Raw genomic sequence first — 22,842 nt, 5'->3', positions numbered from 1 at the left:
GGTCTGCTTTTAAAGCAAAGGAGTTTCCTCTACAAGCAGTGGCTTCCTCTACAAGTAGTCAGGGCTGCATTGGGTCCATGTTGACTCACTCCCGGTGCTGGGTGGATGTGGCAAAGTCCCATGAGATCCCAGCACTTCAGGGTTCACTATTGATCTTTTGCGTATCTGTTGGATGTTTTATAACTTCTCTGCTGAGCTACTGAATTGCAGCCAGGGTAGAGTAGCCAAAACTGCTGTAGATTCCTGTAGATTCCTCCCCATAGATTCTCTGCCACACAGAGTCTACACTGCCCTGGGGCTCTGCGCTGTCTGCGCTCATATTTGTGCTCAGCTTTTTGCACTTAGCTGCCTCCCTCCTGTTTCCAATTGAAACAGATCTTTTCTGGTGATCTTCAAAATTATCTTCTGCTGGCAATTTGTTGCACTCCCAATATCTGTGGGTTCTGCCAATCCAGAGCTAATTCAGAGGCTGTATTTGCTTAATTAGTCTGAAGGTTGTAGGAGAAGATCAGAGAGAAACGTGTGTCATCGCCGCCATTTTGGCTCCACCCCGGAAGTCCACAATACCAAACTCTAATGGCAAATGAGTTTGCAATATCTTGCCATATAATTATAATTAATATGTGAGCTCAATCTGGCCACAAAACAATTCATATCTTCAGTGTTAGAAGAAACCTTCAAGATCATCTAGTTTAACACCTTTCTTTTACAACTGAAGCCCAAAGAGGTTGAGAGACTTGTGATAACAGCCAGTAACTATCAGAACAGGGACTTGAATTCAAGTTGATTTTATTTATGAATTCTGTTTACATTGTTGAAATCATTATATATATATATTTTTTTTTCCTGATTCTGCTTACTTCATTTTCCATCATTTTATACGGCTTTCCATTTTTCTCTGTATTCTTCTTAGCCATGAGACATATAATTCTCATGTCACAATTCATTCAACCAATCCTCCATTGATGAGCATCTACTGTGTTTCTAACAATCTGTTCCAACAAAACTATTGTTATAAATATTTTCATATATATGGAACCTTTCTCTTCATAAATGACCTTTTTGGGACATATACTTAGCAATGAGATCTTTGGATCAAAAGACATAACCATTTTCATCACTTTCTTTGCACAATTTTGAACTGTTTTCCAAAATGGTTGGATGAATAACCTGAAAGACAGATTCTTAAATAAATAAGAATTGACATAAATATGAAAGATAAAAATAAGAACTTTTGATAACATGAAATTTACAAAGTTTTTACATGAATAAAATCAAAGAAACTTGGGGGGTCTCTATCAAATATGCTGATGTTTGATGTTAAAGATACACAAGGAAATGATATAAAAATATAAGAATAAGAATAAGATGCATTTCTAACATATTAGTCTAGGTGGCAATTTTCTTTTCTTTCTTTTTTTTTTTTTTTTTGTTTGAGGCAATTGGAATTAAGTGACTTGCCCAGGGTCACACATCTAGGAAGTATTAAGTGTCTGAGGTCAGATTTGAATTCAGATCTTCCTGACCTCAGGACTGGTGCTCTATTCATTGTGCCATCTAGCTGCCCCCTAGGTGGCAATTTTCAAAAGAAGAAATGCATATTATCCATAATAAGAAAGAATGTTCTAAATCAATAACAATAAATTAAAACAAATCTGAAATTTTACCTCTGTCATAAAGACTCTCTTGAAAATAGTAACTCCATCTTGAATTTTTAAAGAATATGCTCGTTCCAAGTATATCAGCATGACAACAACTTGTATAGTTATTAATAACCAGATACTTGATGAATTATTGTTTGAATTGATCAATATGGTCACTGATAATGTCAGCTAAAAATTAGATTGCCTTAATTCTTCTAAAAAGCATGTTGTACTAACCTCAGATTGTAGGTCCAGATTGGACAGAATGGACCAATGTTATATTGGAGACTAGGTTTAAGTCCAAACTGTGCAGAATAAGGAAAAGTTGCATTAGTACTGATCCAAGATTTGAAAAGAAACCTTTCAAAATTTCTATATCTATATAGGATCCAACTCTACACATCTTTTATTTATTCAGACCCACCATCATTATTGCTTCTGTCTTCCTGGGGATAGTAATAAATAAATAAACATTTATTAAGTATGAGGCACTATGCTAAGGTCTAAGGATACAAAAATAGGCAAAAGACAGTGTGTCCTCAAGAAGCCTTATAATCTACTGGGGGAAGCAATATACAAATAAATATATACAAATCATGCTATATTTAGGATAAATGCAAAATAATTAGCAGGGAAGCCATTGTTTTCGGTAGTTTGAAAGAGATGTTGGGTTGGGAACTTAGATGATTGCCATGATATATGGTTTGGGAGTCAGAAGAGGGGCTTTTCCCTTCTTTACTAAGTAATTGAGTAAAATATGTTGATTCAAGTAAGTAAAAAACATTTGATTGACCAAATCATTGAACATCTTGTTTTAATGGTATTCACAGTACTTAGTTTTTTTTTTGTCATATAATGCCTTAATAACTTTTAGCCAATAAATCAATAAAAGGGTCTCATTCAAGGTCATCTAGATAATCTCAACCTCACAACAACTTCACACCTACCAGACTGGCAAAAAAGACAAAATATGAAAATTATGCACATTGGGATATAGCATGATACAGTCAAAGGATGCTGAGCTTGGAGTCAAAGCACCTAAATTCAAATCCCAGTTCTAGCTCTTACTACCTGGAGAACTTTAATTTCTCTCTGTATTAACTTCCTTCTTTGTAAAATGAAGGGGTTAAACTAGATGACCTGTAAGATCATTGCTTTCTTTAGGATGATTTGCATAATGAGGCACATTTTGGAAAGCTATGGTTTGGAACAATTGTTCTTGAAAACAAGTATTATAGTAGAAAAATCCCCCAAACTGGACTTGTAACATCTTGTTAGATTCTAGTTTCTAATCCATTCTGCCATCTACTTGCATTTTACAAGTAAGTACATCACATTTATGTTCACAATTATGATTGCTAACTCTATTTCCTTCCTTCTAATTGTTTTGTTTTTCCTTTTATTTTTTTTTTACCGTGTCCATCCTTTAGAAATCTGTTTTGCTTCTAACCACTGTCTTCCTTAATCCATCCTTTCTCTTATCACCCCCCACTTTTCTCTTAGCCTTTCTCTACTTCCCTGCTAAGTCATATTTCTATACTCGAGGACAAACATACACACACACACACACACACACACACACACAATTTTATATGGGTTTATTCTCTACTTTTTGAACCAGTTCAGATAAGAGGGAGGTCTAAGTATTGCATGCATTCCTTTTCCATTTCCCCTCCATTGTAAAAACTTTTCTCTATCTATCTATCTATCTATATTTATTTATTTAATGTGGGATAATTCACCCCATTATTTTTTTTCCTTCCCGCTTCTTCCAATATATTCCTCTTTCTCAGCCTCCCATTTTACCTCTGAGATCATCCCAACAAAATAGACTCATACCCATACTCTCTGCCTAGGTAAACTCCTTACAATTGCTAACTGTATTTCCCTCCTTCCAATTGTCTTGTTCATTATCTTTTTTTTACCCTGTTCCTCCTTTTAAAAGTCTGTTTTGCTTCTAACTACTGTCTTCCTTAATCCACCTTTCTTCTTATCACCCTGACTTTTCACTTAACCCCTCTCCCTCCTATTTCTTTGCTAAAACGCATTTCTATATTCCAGTACCCTAATGAGATTAAGTTTCTAGGATTTTACATGTATCATCTTCCCATATGGAAATATAAAGAGTTTAACCTTATTGAATTCATGATTTCTCATTCATGTTTACCTTTTTATGCTTCTCTTGAATCTTGTTTGAATGTCATATTTTATATTCACCTATGGTCTTTTTATCAGAAATGTCCAAAAGTCCTCTATTTTATTAAATACATATTTCCCCTCTGTAGGATTATGTTCCATTTTCCTAGATAAGTTATTTTTGTTGGTAATCCTAGCTCCTTTACTTTCTGCAATAACATATTCTAAGCCTTTCACAGAGTAGTTGCTAAATCTTATGTAATCCTGATTGTGGCTTCACAGTATTTGAATTATTTCTTTTTGTCTGCTTTCAGTATTTTCCTCTTGATTTGGAAGTACTCAAATTTTGCTATATTTTTCCTAGAAGTTTTCATTTTTGGAATGTCTTTAGGTGGTGAACAATAGATTTTTAAATTTGTATTTTATCCTCTGAGATATCTGGCAAGTTTTCCTTAGTGGCATATTATATATAGACCTTTTTTATAATGGCCCTCAGGTACTCTAAACATTCTTAAATTATCTCTACTTATTGTTCCAGGCCAGTTTTTATTGTTCCAGGTCAGTTTTTTTCTGAGGAAATAGTTCATCTATTTTTCTATCTTTTCATTCTTTTGATGCTGTTTTATTATTCTTTGATATCTCATGGAGTCATTAGTTTCCACTTGACCAATTCTAATTTTTTAAGGAATTATTTTCTTAAACCTCTGACCTGGAAAATAGATCCAGGAGAGATCATTTAAAAATTATTGGTCAATCTAAAAATCACAATAAAGAAAAGAACCTGGACATCATCTTTCAAAACATTATCAAGTAAAACTCTTCTGATTTCCATAACCAGAGAGTAAAATAAAAATTGAATGAATCCACTGATCACCTCCTAAAAAGATCCCAAAATAAAAACTCCCAGGAATATTATAGTCAAATTTCAGAATTCCCAGGTCAAGAAGAAAATATTGCAAGCATGCAAAAAGAAAAAAATCAAGTATAGTGGAGCCACAGTCAAGATAATAAGATTTAGCAGCTTCTACATTAAAGGACCAAAAGACTTGGAATATGATATTCTGGAGAGCAATAGAGTTAGGAGTACAAATAAAAATCACCTCCCCAGCAAAACTGATTTATAATCCTTCAGAGAAAAAAGTGGATATTCAATGAAATAGAGGATTTTCAAACATTAGTGATGAAAAGACCAGAGATGATTGGAAATTTGATTTTCAAATACAGGACTCAGGATAAGTATAAGAAGGTAATCAGGAAAGTGATATCAGAAAGGGCTTAATTAGGTTTATCTACTTATATTCCTACATGGGAAGATGATACTTGTAATTTATTAGAATTTTCTCATTATTATTGCAATTTGAAGGAATATATATATATATATATATATTTGTATATAACATATACATTATATATATATAGAGAGAGAGTAAGACAGATGGAGAGAGAGAGAGAAAGAGAGAGAGAGAGAGAGCGATCACACAGGCATGAGTTCAATGTGAAGGGTAATTAACATATTTCAATCTATTTAAATAATATCAGTCCTTTCTCTGTAGGAAGATAGTATGGTTCATCTCTATTCTTTTGGGATTGTCTTGGTTCATTGCATTGCTAAAAAATAGTTAAGTCATTCATAGTTCCTCATTGAACAATATTGCTATTACTAATTAGAATGTATTCCTGGTAATGTTCACTTCACTATAAGTTTGTGCAAGTCTGTCCAGTTTTTTCTGAGATCATCCTGCTTGTCATTTATTATAACAAAATAATACTCCGTTACAATCATATACTACAGCTTGGTCAGTTACTCTTCAATTGATGGGCAATCCTTTGATTTCCAAATCTTAGACACCACAAAAAGTGCTGCTACATTTGTATACAAATAGGTTCTCCCCTTCCTTTTTTTGATGTCTTTGGGATGTAGACCTACTAGTGGCATTACTATTTCAAAGAGTATGCACAATTTGGTTGACCTTTGGACATAGTTCCAAATTGTTCTCCAGAATGGTTGGATCAGCTCACAACAATATCAACAGTGAATTTGTGTCTCAATTTCACCTTATACTCTCCAACATTCAACACTTTCCTTTCCTGTCATATGAGCCAATCTGATAGGTGTGAGGTGGTATCTCAGGGTTGTTTCAATTTTAATTTCCATTTCTCTAATCCATAGTGATTTAGAGCACTTTTTCATATGACTATGGATGGCTTTGATTTTTTTGTCTTAAAACTGTATGGTCATGCCTTTTATCATTTATCAATTGGACAATGATGTGCATTTTTATAAATTTGACTCAGTTATTTATATATTGAAAAATGAGGCTTTTTATTAGAGATAACTTGTTGCAAAATTTTTTCCCAGTTTTCTATTTTCCTTATTTTAGTTGCATTGGTTTTGTTTGTGCAAAAGCTTTTTTGTTTTGTATAATCAAAATTATCTACTTTACATTTTGCAATATTCTCAGTATCTTGTTTGGTACTAAATTCTCATCCATAAATCTGACAGATAAACTATCCCATTCTCTCTTACTTTGTTTATGCCATCCTTTATATAAATCATGTACCCATTTTGACTATATCTTGGTACATGATATGAGATGTTATTCTATACTTAGTTTCTTATATATTTCTTCCCCATAGTTTTCCCAGCAGTTTTTGTCAAATGATGAATTTTTGTTACAAAAGCTTGGATCTTTATCATATTCTAGATTACTATTGTCATTTACTATAATGTTATTTGTGGCAAATCCAGGATACTGATCCACTACTTGATTTCTTAGCCAGTACCAGACTGTTTTGATAATTATTGCTTTGTAATGTAGTTTGAGATCTGGGATAACAAGAACACATAATTCTGCCCCTCAAATCACATAAAAAGTTCAACCTTGCAAGCAAATAAAAATACAGCTGAAAAGTCTATTAGATGATTAAGTAGACAACTGCTTAGGCTTGGTTTGGCTAAGGTTCCCATCCTCTCATACTGTAGAAGTCTTTAAATTATATAAATGCATGCATAGCAAAAGCAATTTGAAATATTCAAAGTTAACTTTGAATGAGAGCTTTGACACTTTTAAACAAAAAAGGAACAAAGCACCACTGGCATTCTTCTTCTTTGCTAAAGCAAAAATAATAAATTTTTGTTAATCCACAGGCATTTCTAACCTGCAAATTACAGTGGGTGAAAAGATCCCTAGGTTAAGAATTATTCTCAAATTACTGTTCTATAAAAAACAATCAGCAGGCTGATTTCTGAAAGTCCTGAGGAGACTTATGTGAACTGATGCTAAGTGATGTAAGTAGAACCAGGAGAACATTATACACAGCAACAATATTATGTGATGATCAACTATGACTGACTTAGCTCTTTTCAACAATAAGGTGAGTCAGGCCATTTCCAATAGACTTGATGGAGGGAGGCATCAGCATCAGCATCCAGAGAGAGGTCTGCAGAGACTGAATATGGATCTCAACATGGTATTTTCAACTTTTTTGTTTGCTTTGTTCTTTCTAATTTTCCCCCTTTTGATCTGATTTTCCTTGTGTAGCATGATAAATGTGGAAATATGTTTAGAACAGTTTTTAACCAATATTAGATTTAATTGTTGTCTAGGAGAGGGGAAGGAGAGAAGGGAAAAATTTGCAACACAGAGTTTTGCAAGGGTGAATGTTAAAAATTATCTTTGCATATATTTTGAAAATTAAAAAGCTATTATTATAAAAAATGAACCCAGGAAAGAACCCACATGTACAAAAATATTTGTAGCAGCTCTCTTTATGTTAGCAAAGAATTGGAAATTGAAAAAATTCCCCATTAATTGGGGAATAGCTGAATTGTGATATATAAATATAATACAGGTGGATTTTGGAAAAACCTTGACTTACATGAACTGATGCTGAGTTAAGTGGACAGAACGAGAACATTGTACACAGTAAGAGCAACATTGTATGAAGATCAACTATGATATACTTAGCTTTCCTCAGCAATACAGTGATCCAAGACAAGTTGAACAATCTCATGAATGAAAATGTTGACCACATCCAGAGAAAGAGCTATGGAGTCTGAATGCAGATCAAGGCATGCCATTTTCACTTTTTTTTTCTTTCCTGTGATTCTGCCTTTTGTTCTGATTCTTTTTTCACATGACTAAAGTGGAAATATGTTTATAATGATTGTAACATATACAATCTCTATCAAATTGCTTGCGGTCTTAGGAAGAGGAGAGGGGAGAAAGAAAAATTTGGAATTCAAAATCTTATAAAAATGAATGTCAAAAATTATCTTTACATGTAATTGGAACTATTCCCAGGGCAGGGTTCCCAGTGTCAGCTCAAAAACCTAAGACACTATTTAGCTGCAGGTACAGTGAAGTTTTATTTCTCAAGTTTTAACACACTGAATAATCATCATCATTATTATTGTTATTATTATTATTATTATTTTGTTTTTGTTGAGGCAATGGGATTAAGTGACTTGCCCAGGGTCACACAGCTAGGAAGTGTTAAGTGTCTGAGGTCAAATTTGAATTCAGGTCCTCCTGACTTCAGGGCTGGTGCTCTATCCACTGCACCATCTTGGTGCCTCCCACTCTGAATTATCAAGCTAGAGATGCTGAGAATTGTTTTTAGCTTGCAGTTAATTGACACCAGCAGAATGAAGGGAGGGGATCACTTTAGCTGTCTTATGATCATTTCTCTTAGCTAATTTTCTAACTTTTCTCTTTCCATAAGAAAAACCATAATTGAAAAAAATTAAAATACATTTTTATTCTTATATGGATTATGCCCAATACTAAAAGTGCATGTACAACCTAGTATAGAAAACTACACCACTAACACTCATAGCCAGCCATAATTACTTATAAACAGACATTTCCACTATCAAGACTTGCTCTGAATCAAGACAACTGGAAGTCAGGAGGGGCCCAGCCATAGCCACAGCAGAGACGTGTGGGTACATATCTTGGGTTTGCAGTCATACTTCAGGAGAAATAAACTGACAGTGTCTGGGCTGCAGATTGTGCCAACCTTCACTTCCCTGCTACATACAGCCAAGCCCCATGCCTCGATTGTTGATACCACAGCATCTGGCTCCATTTGCATAAGTCTACAGCAAAATCAAATGATTTGGAAGAGGGGAAAGTTTTTACACTCTCACACTGAACTTTTTTGATAAAACATCAATAATGTCACATTTTGCATAAGCAGAATCTCGGATATCAGAGTGGCCAGACTAGTGTCCTGGCTGTTCACCTGTTTGTAAGCAGCTCAACAACCTGCTCTTTGCCCCATGGCCAAAAACCTTTTCATACTGGACTTCGTGGCTGGATCCATCTGGTAGCAAGTTAACCTGCTTCCCTGCATGGCATTGTATCCTGAAGGTGGGCATTTTCCTGGGACCCAGGAAGGTTTCTCATCCTGGAAGATTCCACTGCATCATTCAAGAAGTCTTATTCATCTGCTGCCTCTTGGAAGAGCCTCCCTGATGACACAATCTTGCAGTTTTTGCAGCAAATTCCAAAAAACATATTGCACCCAAACTTAACGTGTAGTTGAGGTGACAGCAATCTTTTTCACAGAGCTTCAGGAAGCCACAGTCTCAGTCTTTATTATCTTCAACCACTTAGTTCCTATAGTTTTCCAGGGACAGACTTTTGTGATCTCAAGTACTCTGACAAGGCTGCTGCACAGACACAGTAGAATGAAAATTGTTGTAATTGCAGTTGCTGAACTCAGCTGCCTGGGAATAAGACTTCTGCTTTATGCACCTGGCTTGTTCTCAGATGCAAAATTCATTATCATGTGGCATGCCAAAATGATGGGTGGGTCATGAGCTACAGTACGGGAGAAAAAGGGCAAACTATTTCTGAAGAAAACATTAACTCCAGACCCCGGAAAAGACAAACATATTCCTTCTAGACAGACAAGTACAAGAACATCGGGGGAAGGAATGATTTAAGAAAACTTGAACAGTCAGGTTTCAAATTAGGATAAAGGTTCATGTGTTTCTACTCACTGAAATCTCCCAAAAGCTGCTCTATGCTGTCAATACTAAGGAATTTCCTTGGCTCCAGATCTTAATCCCCTACTCCCGCCATCCCCCTAAAAGAATACCTGTCTAAAAATCTAATCCACTACATTGACTGCATTTACTATATCTTCTTGCACATGTGTCTGGTTATTGTTCTTATAAATGAAGAGATTGTTGTCCATCACTCTCACAAATTGCATAAACCTAATTTGTGTATCTGAGTCATAAGAAGAACCTCACTCCCTCATGAAATCTTTTCTCTGAATCATTAACCTATGCAGTCCAATTCCCTCATGTTAAATCACATCTCTTGGTTTGGAACCCTTTCTCCTCTATCCAATAAGCCACATGTTCAAAATGGGGAAGAGGCAAGAATGAGCTCAATTTTGCATGTGAGATCATCTGCCCACAGCATTTCACAGAGACTCTGGAAACAGGTGCAGAGGGCAGCCAGGGACTCCAAGATTCCCTCCCTATAGTCGTGATAGTAGCTGTCAGACTGGATGAAGGGCTTCTCCTTTGGCAGGATACTTTGAACCAAGTAGATGAATACTGGCAGGTGCCAGAGCAACAGCAGCTTCTTAGGCAACAGAAGCATGATGTGCCTTCTTTCAAATACAGGGAAACTAACTCCCCGAATATATCCTTTTGGGGGGGGAGTATCACCTGACTGGGGATGATAATTTCAGAAGAAACCAAACACCAGCCAGATTGGGGCTGGAGACACTCAGAAGCTACCAGGAACATCCAGAACCAGAGCACCGGGACGGTGGCTTTCAGAAGGGCATCAGAACCATCCAAAGCCACTCCTATACAGAGACCTCCTGGACTGCCCCTTAAGCATCCCTGAGGCAGCAGGAGGGAAGAGTGGGAGCCACAGAACAGATCTAGGCTGGAGCAACCTCGCATTCAGATGAGATCTACAGGGGAAAATCCAAGTCAAGGTCCCACGCTCATAAACTCATCTTGGCTCTGATCAGGCTTACCTTCTACATTTAGTTAGGGACCTCACACTCACAAGATGGATTGTACTAGTAGAGGGAGATAGAAAGAAACCAACTGAAAGAAATGAAGGAAGCAGAGAGATGAAAAAACCCCACTAGAAATGAAAAGTATAGATAGGGAGATGAGAAAATGGGATGAGAGAAATCTCCAAACCACCCAATACCACTTTCTATTTGGAGAACTGTCTTATTCTTGATGCTATGCCTGCCCTGGGACAGTAGGTTAATGGGTGGTCATAAATTACAAATAGGGGTGGGGGAAAAACATCATTAAAACATTTTTAAAATACATAGCAGAAAATCCCCAAACAATTACAAAAAGGAGATACAAACAAGACAGACATTACTAATGTGTTATATTTAATATAAACAGTTAAACAAATTGTACATAAGATCATAGGTGTTACACAAGCCATTTTCTTAACTTCTTATGCTTTTCTCTATGTGGAAATGGTAGTGTTTGTTGCTTATTTTAATTAGATTAAGAAGTGGGAATATAAATTAGTAATCCAGAAAATAGCTTGAAGTGATAAAATGGGATTAATTACTCAAGGAAGAGGAGAAAAACAGTAAGAAAACAAGCAGTATGAAAGGCAACAAAATTATTCAGAATTGGTTTTTAAAAATGATGAGGGTCAGTGGTGGAAACCATATTAAATAAAAATCAGCAAAAACTGAAATTAACTATTCAGTATTGGGGCAATCCAAAGAACACAACCTACTTAAGCAAGAGCTTCTTTATGTAAGAAAAGGACCCCAGTGGTGGAATGGGTGATTGTAGGACAGGGGAATGCCAACAGTGTGGCAGCAATTACGTGGAAAGCCAACTTCAATAGCCTCTCTCACAGAGACTATAGATAGCATTATTCTTTAACAGGAAACAGTAACTTGGGAGACTGGCAGTTTAACTGTCATTCTGGACTATTACCTAGGAAAACAGAAGGCTTAGTATAGAGAGAAAGCTGATAGAAAACAACTTCTTTCCTGAGAGATTTTTTTAATTTTTTCTGTTATGCGCTAGAACTCTGAATTTGAAAAGTGGAATTGAGGAGACAATGGTTATCTAGTTTACCATGGTTCAGTATGACTGATTTAATCTTAGAACAAATAATGGTTTCCTAGTGATATAATGATTGGTTTATACTCAGCATGGAGCATATAAGCAAGGACTAAGAGTCACAAAGGAGAAGCTCTTAGAGGCTCAGATAGGCAGAGGCAGAGAAGACAAAGGACTGGCGGCAGGAGCTTAAGCTCTCAGAACCAAGGGGAGAAATTTAATTCGACTGAGGATTTAGACTTTAACCTCTGGCTACTCTTCTAGTGATTACTGAACTGAAACTAGGACTGCCTCAAAGACCCCCAAGAAACCAAACCAGAGAACATTACACTCTAGAAAACATTAATAAAATTTTGTTGGTATCTTGATAAATCTAAATGTGGAGATTTATGTTTCCAGAATCAAAGAGAAATTATTTGTTTTACTGATGATTAAAGGCTATTTTGTGATCTATTTCACAACTGAAACATCAACACTAATTACTTGTTTTGGTTTTATTGTGTAAATAAGTAATATGGGCAGTAATCTTCATATTTATTTAAGTAGTGTAGGAGATTTGGGAGTTTGAGAAATATACACACATACATACATGTATATGTATACAGAGATAAAATACATAGAATGTCTTTTGCTCAGATTTCAACATGAATTTGGATGTACACTTATAGAACTTGACCAACAGAATGTATATCTGGACAAACAGTACAGATTATGTGTGTGTAATCTGAACTACATATACTTTTATAAATTTCATATATGAATATTATTTTTGATTTCTATAGCTTATGCAATATATTCATATATTATATTAACATTTTTATAATAGGTGTTCATATATTATTTTATATTATATATAAGATTTCATATAAATACATATCTACATAAACATCTAGGTATATTGTACACATAAATACATACACACCTATAAATGGAGCAAGAGTTTACTAATAAAATTTATAAACTAGAATAGAGGCTCAGACTTAATTGAGGCGATGTTTCAATTATAATTGATAAATTTCCATACCAACCTCTAAATTGTCTCAGAACTTAGGACAATAAAAAGGAATATGGTAAAAAAGACAAGCAGCAGGCTAAGAGGTGACCATCCCACGTTAGTGTAGTTGCCTTAAAATCTTGTTGCATAGAGTCAATCCAACATGTTACATATTTCAATAAGCTCAAAATAGGCATATTGTCTAAAAATGTCACATCATTTAAAAAAATTAGAAGAATCAGATTTTTTTTTACAATTATAACTAAGGCAGAAAATTTTGAATTTATTTAGTATTTCATTTTTCCCAGTTTCATACAAAAGCAATTTTTAACTTTTATTTTTAAAAGTGAATTCTAAATTCTCTCCCTTCCTCTCCTCTCAGTCCCTCTCCCAACTGAAAAAGCAAGCAATTTATTATAGACTATAACTATGTAGCCATGCAAAACATTTCCATATTGGTCATATTGTGAAATAAAGCTTATACAAAAAAGAAAAACCCTCAAGAAAAACAATGTATGTAAATGAGTATTTATTATGTAATTATGTAAATGAAAGAATAAGAGTATGCAAGGCATATTTTATACCAGAAAAAAAATGCTTTTTTATAAAAACAAACAAGAAAAGGATCTATGATCTCTATATCTTTCAATTAATTGCAAAATACTAAAGATATAATTCATCAATGAATATTGATTGTAGAAATCTGGTTGTTCCCTAATACTTTCATCAAAAATAGCCTCACAAAGATTTTGTATAGAAAGGAGAGTTGACTTGATTAGTAGTTATTTATGTTCTCTGGCAACTTTTTTTCATTATTTATTGTCCAAGATTTCCTTCTCCTTCAGATACCTTGAATCTGCTGTCCATCAATATGATCACAATTATATTGCCTCCAGAAAGCATGTCTTCTACAGAGTATTCCAAAAGTCAGTCTAGCTTTAAGCTTGATAGTTTAACACTGCATTAAAACTTTTGGAACACCTTGGATATATATTTTTGATTACTTATCCCATTCTTTAGTGTCATTCCTATCTTCTGTATAAATGTATCTGTGACTATGACTTTAGGGTTCAAATGTGGTAATTTTATTTTGCTTGATGGAGAAAACTCTTAGTTAAAATATTTTGGCATTTTTCCTAAATCTTTTTCACTGTTCTTTTTTGTGGTCTCTTTTCTGTTTTCATGCTTGAATGAACCTGAGATAATTTTACTTAGTGCATAATTTTACCAGCAGTCTTTACACTAGTTTTTATAAAACCTCCATTACTTCTGTGAGAGGATTAAGATAAAAAATAAATAATTTTGATTATACAAATCTATATCTTTTTGTATTACTGGAAACTAATACCCAGAAAACTGATAAAGTAGATAGTGTTTGTGAGGCTACAAAAAAATAGGAGCTCATCTGGTGGATCTATGAATTAGCCCAACTTCTGAAGAGCATTTTGTAATTATGTTTTTTTAAATGACTAACCTATCTATAACTTTTGACCACCATACCTACTGCTACATATGTACTCTAAGGAAATCAAAGTCAGAAGGAAAGTTTCCATATATACCAATATTCACAGCAGCAATTTTTGTGGTAGGAAAAGAGTTAGGAAAAAAGAAAGTTGATGCATAATTGTCTGGAGCATGGCTAAACAAATTGTGTGATGTAAAGGAATCTTCCTGTATCATAAGAAATAAGAAATATTGAAGAATTCAGACAAATATGATAAGATATGAATTATTACAGAGCTAAATAAGCAAAATTGGGAAATATATACAATGACTCACCAATGTAAATGAAAACAAAAATAACCAAAGCCAAATACTTGAAAATTATAAATCCTTTCCCTTATTAAAGCAGGAGCTTTATGAATATTGAATATTCTGTATATTATCAGAAATAGTCTTACTCAGTTTTCCTGAATTATTTAAAATATCTTTGTTTCAAAGGATGGCCTACTGAATGGAGGGTCAGGAAATATTTGAGGAATTAATAATTTTTAGAAACAAAAGACATCAATAAAAATAAAGTAATTTTTAAAAAGAATTGGACAAATATAACATATTAAACACAAAGGTTAACATAGAACTGAATGCATATTTGGAGTAATTGGAGCTCCAGTAAAATTGGAGCTTAAGTGCCTTAAGTGCCTGAATGAAGAATATATATATTTCCCAAAACTACATGTCACTTAAAAAAAAAAGCTGATTGAGGCACAAAGAAATTACAGAAAAATGCTAAACATATCCTAAACGTAATGCAATAAAAGTTCTAATCAATTATGGGAACACAAACACAGGGTGACAATAACAAAATCCTAAATAAGGAGTATGTCAAAGAACAAATCATAGAAACAATAATTATGTGAAAGATAATAATAATGGTGAGACAATGTAGCAAAAATTTTGGTACCCATCTAAAGCAATCCTTAGAGAAAAAAATATATATACTCTTAAATCATAGTTTAAGAACATAGAAAAAGAGATGATTAATGAACTGAATATGATTTATTAAAAATTAGAAACATAATGAATTTTAACAATCCAAGGACAAAAATGTCATCTTAAAAACTAAATAAAAAACGATAAAATGAAAACCAAAAAAAGTCCATCAAACTTATAAAGATAACTAAAAGTTATATTTTAATCTAATGAAACTTGTGACTTTAGCCAAACTAATTTAAAAAGAAGCAGAAAATCAAATCGGCAACTAAAGAGTTGAACAAGGTAAAATCCTTTTGCAAATCCAGAAAAATTTAAAAACCAGCTATAGAGAGTTATATTCCAACAAAACTGAGAAAGCAGAGATGGAGGCAGGGAAGGAGAGAGAGAGAGAGAGAGAGAGAGAGAGAGAGAGAGAGAGACTGACTTCAACTTTATAAAGTACCTGATTAACATAATACAGCTAAAGATCTTAAATAACTCAGTCTTATTAAAATGACTAGAACTAGTATAAAGAACTAACAAAGAAAAAACTCTTGACCTGATAGATTTATAGAATTCTATCAAACCTTTAACAATATCCATACTATACAAATTATTCCCAAAAATTGAGAAAAAAAATAATTTTATGAAAGTCCAATTTTATGAGACCAACATTGTCTTAAAACCTAAAGGAAAAGCAAAGATACAATTAGCACCAATAATGCACCAATAGCATTAATGAATATTGATTCAAATGTTATAAATAAAATTCTATAGAATTAGGATTAAATTACAAAAATTTATTAAATTAAATAATTAGAAAAAAACCACAATATTTTCCCTAAGAAATCATTCATTAAGACTAAGATACCAGGAAAGCAAGAATGATTCAATATTAAGAAAATAAACAATCTTATTAAAAACAAAAACCTACAAAAACCACATGCTTTTCTTGATATAGGAAGGAAAAATCCTTTTACAAAGCATAATAATTTTATTATTATATTATATTAATTATATAATATATATTAATTAATTATACACATAATTAATTAATATATAATATTATATTAATATTATAAATAATAAATTTATACCGAAATCTCCACAAAACATAGGCATAGAGGGTAATTCTATTCATATTTTTAAAATTATCTGCTTAAAAACCAAAAGAATTATGTATATTGAGAGATCAAAACTATCTTTATTTGAAAATGGCAAGATGATTTACTTAGAAACTCCCAAGAAATTGACAAAATAACTGTGGCAATTATTAGCAATAGCAAAATTGCAGGCTAAGAAATAGGTCAATAAAAACAAGTACTATTTTTATAAAAGAACTTAATCTAGGAATTAACAAAAGAAAGTTGATACATTTAAAATACAAAATCTATGAAATTTCAAGGAGTCAATCTACCAAAGGATATATAATATTTCTGTAGTATAGTTATTATATAGTATCAGATAATATGAGAAGTATAGAGAGTTCTAGAAAACCAGCTAAAATTAATTTCAACGAAGTTATGGGATATAAAAAATTCACACAAATCACTGGCCTTCCTAATGAAACAAGCAGAAAGCACTAGAAAGAGAAATTCCACTAAAAATAACAACAGAGGTTATTATATTTTTGGAAATGCAGCTACTAATATTTATCCAGAAATTATATGAATTCAACTTAAAATACATTATTTATAGAAATACAGACCTAAATAACTCAAAAATATGTATTATTCATAGGTAAATCAAGCCTATATAATAAAAACAACACTACTCTCTAAATTAACTTATTTATTCAGTGCTATACCAAACTACCAAAGCAATATTTTATAGATTTATAAAAATAATAAAATTCATAAGGAGGCAAAAAATGTATTTCAAAAGGTAATAATTTAAGTGATAAATAAAGAAGGTATGGGTCTATCAGTACCAGATTTCAAATTGTACTATAATGTAGGAATCTTTAAAAATGATTTGCTAGTGAATAAAAAGGTTGAATCGGAAAGTGAGTGGATGCTTATCAGTTGGGAAATGGCTGAATAAGTTATGGTATATGAATATAATGCAATATTACTGTTCTATACAAAATGATCAGCAGGATGATTTCAAAAGGCTGGAGAGAATCCAAGCATTTTTATATGAACTCTGATATATGAACTGATGCTAAGTGAAGTGAGTAGAACTAAGATAACGTTGTACACAGTCACAAAATTATCTAATGATCAACTCTGTGGACTTGGCTCTTTTCAACAATGAGGTACTTCAGGCCAATTCCCATGGACTTGTGATGGAGAGAGCCATCTGCAAAAAAAAGGATAATGGGGACTGAATATGGATCACAACATAGTATTTGCACCTTTTTGTTGTTTGCTTGCTTTTTTCTTTTTTTTTCCCCTTTTTGATCTGATTTTTATTGTGTAGCATAATAAATATGGAAATGTGTTTAAAAGAATTGCACATGTTTAATCTGTATTGAATGACTTGCTGCCTAGGGGAGGGTGTAAAGGTGAGGAAGGAAGAAAAATTTTTAACACAAGGTTTTGCATGGGTGAATGTTGAAAACTACCTTTTCATGTATTCTGAAAATAAAAAAAAAAGCTATTATAAAAAAAAAAAGAAAAGAAAGACTAAGATACACAGCATCCAGAAGAAAAGAGAGTAACAGTTTTAAATAAACCACAAAATCCCAGTTACTAAGGGAAGGATTCATTAACTGACAAATACTCATACAAAAAGTGGATAGATATCTAGCAGAAATTAGGTTTAGAGCAAATTTTTAAGCATATACCAAGAAGACTTTAAATGGATACATGATCTAGATCTGGATGTAAAATATTACATCACATAGTAGATGAACAAGAAAAAAAATTGCTTTTCGGATCTATGGATAGAGAGTTTAAAAGTAATTAAATTTTGCAAGGCAAAAGGCACAATTTTGATTATATGAATTTTTAAAGTTTTTACACAAATTTAATATGATTAAAATTAGAAGAAGAATGGAAAACTGAGGAAGGAGTAGAGTCTTCCTTCCTCACCTTTACACCCTCCCCTAGGCAGCAAGTCATGCAGTATGTCTCATTAATAAAGATATAATAACCAAAATATATAAGGAATTCATATTTATAAGAGAGCTATTCCCCAGTGGGTACATGGTTAATACAGCTGTTAAATGAAAAATCCAAACACCTCTAGATTTCTACAGAACTTGAGTTCTGATAACTATAAAATTGGCAAAGATGACAAAAGAGAAAAATGATAAATCTTGGAGGAGCTGCAGGGAAATAGGTACGCAGTGTAGTCAGCATAATTGTAAATTGGTCCAGCCATTCTGTAAAGGAATCTGGAATTATGTCTAAATAATTACTAAAATATACCTATTCTTTTTTTTTTCACTTTTATTCTTTTTTCTCAATTATATCTTATTTTTCAGATTACATGTAAAATAGTTTTTATCATTCATTTTTGTAAAATTTTGTGTCACAAAATTTTCTTCCTCCTTTCCTTACTTCTACTCTTCCCAAGGCAATAAGTAATCTTATATAAGTTATACATGTACAATTATTTTAATACATTTCCATAATTGTCATGTTATGAAAGAAAAATCAGAACAAATGAGAAAAACCATGAGAAGGAAAAATCAAACAAACAAAAAAGGTGAAAATAGTATGGAATGGTAGGAAAAATATTGTAAGTGTTAAGGATTTAAAATGGACACAATTTATATTTTTAAATCATTGCACTGCTAAGACATATACACTGTGAAATAAAATAAAATTTTCAAAGTAATTGTCAAGGCTTCAGCAGCTTGACAGTATTGATTCAAAATTTGCAGCAGCAATGTGCAGTAAAATTGTACCTTTTTATGTCACCCTTTCCTCCCCCCCCCACCCCGCCCAGACTCAAATACTCTGTAAAGCAGTAAAGAACAAGATAATAGTTGAAGGGAGATGTCAGTCCTCACTGTTGAGATTTGCCAGTAGAATAAGAAATGATAATAGTACTAAAGTTAATTTGCAGATTTCATTTTATCACATTCAAATTATCAGATCTAAATAAAATAATAATAAAATTTATCTGGAGGAACAGAAGATTTAGAATATCAAGTGAAATAATGGGGGAAGTAGAAATAAAGGGGGATGAACCTTCTTGACCTCAAAATATATTAAGCAGAAACTTAAAGCATTTAGTATAATTAAAAAATTTTTAAAGTAGATCAGCGGAATAGACTAAATAAAGGAGAATCATAAACAATTAAATCACAAAATATAAATTACCTAGGTTAAAGAACTCTATTTGTGATAAAAATCGGAAAATAAGAAAGCAGTCTGGCAGAAATTAAACACCATTTTATATGATATTCCACAATAAATTCAAAATAGATATGTGATCTGAATATTAAAGATCATAACATTAAATCAATGGAAGAAAAGTGGATCATTAACCTTCTCCAGCTCTGAATGAGATGAATTGTCAACAAAATGAGAGACCCAATTACAAAAGATAAAATAATGTTTATTACATTAAATTGGAATGCTTGTGCACAAACAAAATTAATGTGACTCTGATAAGAAGGTATGACTGGGACAAAAAAATTTGCATTAAGTATCTTTTGGAAGTTCTAAAAAAAAAAAAAGTTCAACATCCAAGATATATAGATAATAGAAAAAAAGAACAAAAGTCATTCCTTGTTAAATAAGTAGTCAATAGATATGAGTAAAAAGAAATTCAAGTTATTACCACCAAATGAAAATGCTCCAAATTATAAATGAGAAATGAAATAACTCTGAGCTTGTTACATCCAGCATACAGGAATAGATGACAAAAGATAGTAGCAATCCTTTTTTGGAGAGGCTATAGAGATATAACCCTACTAATAAATTGTTAATGGAGTTGTGAATTGGTATAGAAATTCCAGAGAGAAATTTATAATGATACCAGTGATTCAAGTGTCCATAATGTTTGAGCCAAATATCCCACTGCTAGATATCCAAGTAAGTCATTGACAAACAGAAGGATTCATAGATATTAGAATAGTTATAGGAATAATCGTTGTATTAGCATAGAACTGGAAATAAAGTTGATGTTCATCAGTTGGGGAATTGCTAAACAAATTGTTATATGTTAATGTAGTAAAATATTACTGTGCTATGAATAAAAAAGAAAAACATGATGAATACAGAAAAGCATGAAAAGACCCATATGGATCGATGAAAAGTGAAACAATATGTACAATAACTACATTGACGTAAATGAAAAGAACAATTACTACAAAATAATTGAAGGTAAATGCTGCAAAATTATGAAGAGCAAGTTTGGCCACAAAGACAACAGATATAAAAAATGTACTTCCCATTGCTCCTTTGTATAGGTGAAGGTCCTGTAGATGAAGCATTACAGATAATGTCAAGGATTTTTTTTAACATATTAAAAGGTTCTTTTTTTAGGAATATATTGTTCCTTTATCAATTATAGAATGGAAATGACCCAAGAATGAGTTTTCTTGAACCCAGGATGGATCCTGCCCTTAGAAAGATGACTACTGTTGGAAGTCCCTTAAAATATGAAATGTGTATCAATTACTGTATACTTTACCTTGCAAGTCTTCAAAAATCACAAGCCAGTCTTCAAATAGCAAATATTCCATGTATATTTCTTCTTAGCTGGATTTTTTTCTAAATAATAATTCCATCTCCTGTCTCTGTACTTTTATACTGATTGTACTTTGTACCTGGAATGCTCTCCCTCCCAACTTCTAATTCTTAGAATTTCTGACTTCTTTTATGACTTAGCTCAAGCCTACAATCTTCTGTAGTAACACAATTCTGTCTAACCCAGTGTCTTTCTCCGTGCCATTAATTTGTACTTTCAACTTGATTTCCAAATATTTACTTCAATTCTATTATTCAATTCAATTAAATATTTTAATTGTCATCTATAAAAGATTTTATTGTTGGGCATCGAAGATATATAAGGTTTAGAGAAAGTGGTTTCTCCATTTATGGAATTTGCAGTCTATTATCCATGTGGGACAACTATAAATCTTTCCCAGGCTCCTTCAAGATTTTTATTCTTAATCATCATAGTTCTACTTCTCCTAATTCTGATCCTTAATGTCCTTCTACTAAGTAAGTCCTTTCCATCGTCCTCCGCTGAGATCGTATCAGTACATACCAGAAATATATGCCCCATTCATATCCCCATGCAGGATTCCTTAGAAACAAGGAATCTTTATTTAAATCTTGATTGGTAGGGAGCTTAGCTTAAACTGGCTAGTTGTTGATACAGCTTCCTAGTGACTTCAAGCCATGTTAAGGTAGTTCCCCTCACGTAAATGCATAATAAGACCTTCCAATGTCTTCATCCTCCTCTTCCCCCCAACAACAACCCTCAGTTGCCATCCTCTCCCCTGCTGATCAAGCCAGTTTCTGTATTAAGGAGTTGTGTTGCGTCCATATTAAGAATATAAGCTATAGTTAAGTAAAACTTCCTTTTGCTATATGACTTATGAGTATCCCATTTGATTATAACATTGGACCTAAACTACCGTAATGGAACTGAATAAGTTACCATTCCTTTATGGCCAAATGATTTAATAAGACTAAAATGGTGTATTACTAACGTTTTCCCACTATATCTTACATATACCCAAGGCCTTTCTGTCTTCCTTGCAACTGAAACCTATATGTGTTGTCTCCATCATTTGACTGTAAGCGCCTTTCCACTACAGTATGAACCAGACTAAAAAGTTTAATTGGGAAATATATAATAAAATCAATTAAAATACAATAAGACATAATTGATACTATATTTTAAATTAAATCGAAATGTGGCCTGCAAGGATCCTTAAGTACAGATCAATGGTTCCCTTTTTCTATTTGACTTTGACACAAGTGCTCTACACCTATCAACAGCTGTTTCTTAACAGCTCCATGCATGAGTGCCATCTTCCTAACTAGGTTAAGTGTGAATTTCTATCACCCCCACCATCTGATACCTTTCTGGAGAAAATTATGCAAATGTCCCGACTGAGTCACCTACAGATTTATGGTCCATATTAAGCTCAAATGGGCTGTCACTGCTTTATCTCACTATCTCATTGCAGCAGTTCTCTCAAAGCTTTTCATCCTTTCTCAAACTTTCTATGATTCTCCACCCCCTACCCTTTCTGCTAAGAACCTTGCTTGATATTTTACTGAAAAAAATTAAGTCCATTTAATAAAAGCTTCCTCTTCTACAATCAATATCTTACACATCACCCAGAAGCCTTCTACCACTATTTCATTTTTCCTTGCCAAGGTCAATACCTCTTCATGAACAAGTAATCTTGTAAGAGGACTTGCCAACCCCCCACCAGCCTTGGACATCACACAGGGCACGACTCAGGTAATCTGAGGGTAACCTTGTAAGGGTGAACAAGATGGCGCTGGGAGGATGGGATCCCACCTGAAGAAGCAACGTGGCAATTCCTAGGAGAGGTGTGTCAGACCTTGGAGGGGAGTGTCTTGAATATGCCTATTAGGAAAGGAATCCACACATCATATCTACATGTAGTTTTCTGTAGAGAATCA

At 33.1% G+C, this 22,842-nt stretch overlaps 1 long non-coding RNA gene across 1 annotated transcript; it reads right to left on the bottom strand.

The window, feature by feature from the left end:
• Nucleotides 1–851: 851 nt before the first annotated feature.
• On the bottom strand, nt 852–20,980 carry LOC116421134. The gene is made up of 3 exons (XR_004231438.1): nt 20,867–20,980; nt 1,881–1,948; nt 852–1,170 (listed from the first exon to the last, which is right to left on the bottom strand). It is a non-coding gene; the product is annotated as an uncharacterized LOC116421134 (long non-coding RNA).
• Nucleotides 20,981–22,842: the final 1,862 nt, after the last annotated feature.

This window comes from Sarcophilus harrisii, chromosome 2 (genome assembly GCF_902635505.1).
Source record: "Sarcophilus harrisii chromosome 2, mSarHar1.11, whole genome shotgun sequence".
Taxonomy (NCBI): Eukaryota; Metazoa; Chordata; class Mammalia; order Dasyuromorphia; family Dasyuridae; genus Sarcophilus; species Sarcophilus harrisii.
This window is presented reverse-complemented; position numbering and strand designations above follow the sequence as displayed.